Source organism: Balaenoptera musculus, chromosome 14, assembly GCF_009873245.2.
Source record: "Balaenoptera musculus isolate JJ_BM4_2016_0621 chromosome 14, mBalMus1.pri.v3, whole genome shotgun sequence".
Lineage (NCBI taxonomy): Eukaryota > Metazoa > Chordata > Mammalia > Artiodactyla > Balaenopteridae > Balaenoptera > Balaenoptera musculus.
In genome coordinates this window covers 28125276-28127859 of record NC_045798.1, presented here as the reverse complement: position 1 = coordinate 28127859, position 2584 = coordinate 28125276, and positions in this window count along the sequence as shown.

The following is a 2584-nucleotide window of genomic DNA, read 5'->3' as shown; positions in this document are numbered from 1 at the left end:
GCTGATTAAGTACGCGCCGCCAGCCCCGCCCCGCGCTCGGCCCCGCCTTTCCCCGAGAGGCCCCGCCCCGCGCTTGGCCCCGCCCCCGATCGCGCCCCACCACACGCCGAGCTCGAGCCTTGCCCTCTCCCCCGGAGGCTCCGCCCCGCGCGTTCCTGAAAGGTGTGGGTCCCCTGGCAGGCCCCGCCCACCGAGCGGCGCCACGTGCGCCTGAACCCCGCCTTCTCAGCTAGTGGCCGCTCCCCCCCCCCCCCCCGCCCCGAGGAGGCCCCGCCTACTTGGCTGACCACCCTATCTCCCCTTGCTCCGCTGGAGGCCCCACCCTCCCCGCCCCCCGCTCACCTGTACACCTGGGCGCCTCCCTGGGCGTTGAGCTGCAGGAACTCACAGCTGAGGCCGGGTTTGCGGAGAATCCGGGAAGGCCGAGCGCGATGCTGCTTCTCTTGTGTAAAGGGGCTTTGGGAAGCCCTCCGTCCTCTCCCCTGGCCTAAGGCTCGAGCGTGGGAAGGAGTCTCCTTAGGGGCTTGCCAACTCCGTTCTCTCCCGTCTTTCCGGTCCCACTGCCCACGCAACGGGCAGGCGTGGACCACCAGGCTCCCCTGGGAAGCCCTGCAGCCCCCATGGTTCCAACACGCCCTGCTTCTCCCCTACAGGTCCTGCCCTCTGTACCACCTTTGGGGCTGACAGCAAAGCCCCTGCTTTGCCACCTTCCACCGGCCTCCCTTCACTCCTAAGGGCCTTCAGGGCCTTCCCACCCTCTGTCCCTTTGCCTTGGATTCCCTTCCTTCCAACATCATGCTAGGCCTGCTGTCCCAGCCCCAGATTTCACCTCCTGGGAGGAACCTGTCTTGACCACCCTCCCCATCACTCCCCCTCCCCCCACCTGCATCTCCTCAGGATGTTCCTGCGCACCCACAGGTGCTGGGTCTGACTGTGTGTGGCAGCCTCACTCCATACCTTGCCCACCTGTTTCACCTGGTTCTCTGGGTGCTCCACGCATCTTGGTGCATTGGACACCCTGACCTGTTTGGCACTTGGGACTGAATAATTGTGCATTGCAGGATGTTTATCAGCATCCCAGGCTTCTACCTGCCAGATGTCAGTAGCACCCCTCCCCCAGACCTTGCTCATGTCTCCTGGGGGACACCATCGCCACGCCCTATATTGAGGGAGGCTTCTTGACATTGTCACGGGCCTCTTGCCCCCCTTCCCCCTGTTGGAGTTGAAGAGAAAAAGGGAGAGACACAGGGGGCAGTTGAGTCAAGGCCCAGGGGCAGGAACTTGGGGGTCCCTCCAGCAGCTCAGAAACTTAGCTCCCCAAGAGTAGGCCAGCCTTGACAAATGGCCATGGCCACCAGACTCCCCCATTTTCCTGTCATGGATAAACTTCCCTTCTCCCGAAAACCCTTCAGGGACTCCCCGCTGCCATCTGGAGAAGGCTGCTGGTTCAGCCTGGCTCATCGGCCCTCAGTGGCCAGGCCCCGCCTACACCCACCTTACCTCTCACCATGCTAGTCAATCTGCCGGCCCCTCCTCTGAGCTCCAGGTCATTCGCACACTGCTCGCTGCTCTCGGGCACCTGTCCCTCCCCTTGCACCCCAGCCCCCTCCCTCCTCCTCCTCCTCAGGGTCAGCTTGGCGGGCACATTCCCAGCTGGGCACCAGCTTGACCGCAGCTCCCTCTTCTTGCACTTGACTCCCAGCCACCTGCTGTGTCCCTCCCCAACTGCCTCTTGATGTGTCTTTATTGAATGAAGGAAGGAAGGAGCACATTTGATGTGGGAAGTTTGATGCCAAGCTCTAGACTGGTGACTGGGTTGGAGACGTCCTCCAGGCCCCGCCCTGAATCCTGAGTCGCCCTGGACCACACCCAGCCCTTGCCTAGCACCCTGGCTCCTGCTTTACAGGCAGACACCCCGTTGGTGCCATGTCTCTCCTCTGCTGGGCACACAAAGCTGGCCTGGGCTGTGTTCCCCCAAGAGCGTCTGCACCCAGTTACCAGGATTGGACCCTGGTTCCCAGCCCTCAGCGTCATGTGTCAGGACAAAGTGCAGCTGAGCAGTTCTGTGGGCACCTGATGACGCACACACCAATCGGTGTTGGTACTTAGTCCCAGCTGACACACAGGGCTGGAGCTGACCCTAACCTCAACCCTTCCCACCAGCAGCCAGTGCTGTGCTTGGCCCATCTTCAGGATAATCTTGTTGAGCTCATCTTCCCCTGCCAGTGATCTCCCTCTAATGCACTCGTATTAGGGGCCAGGGTGGGGGGTACCACAGCAGCCCTGGCTGTGCCACGGCTCACTGCACTGATAGTGAAGAATGCTGGTAATCATCCACATCACACACACTTTTGGCAAAATGATTGTGCATGTGAAATGCCAGGTCAGCTCGTGGGCTGACCTTCCCACGCACCCGTCCTCCAACATCTCCATCCCTGCTCTGACTCAGGGAATAGAGGGTGGAGTCTAAGCCAAAACACAGCTGACAAGGTCAAGGCAAGGTCCAGGCAAATCTCACAGACCAGGCAGCAGAGTCGTGGTCGGTGCTGGGCCCAGCCTGGTACCGCACCCCAGCCAGGGACAG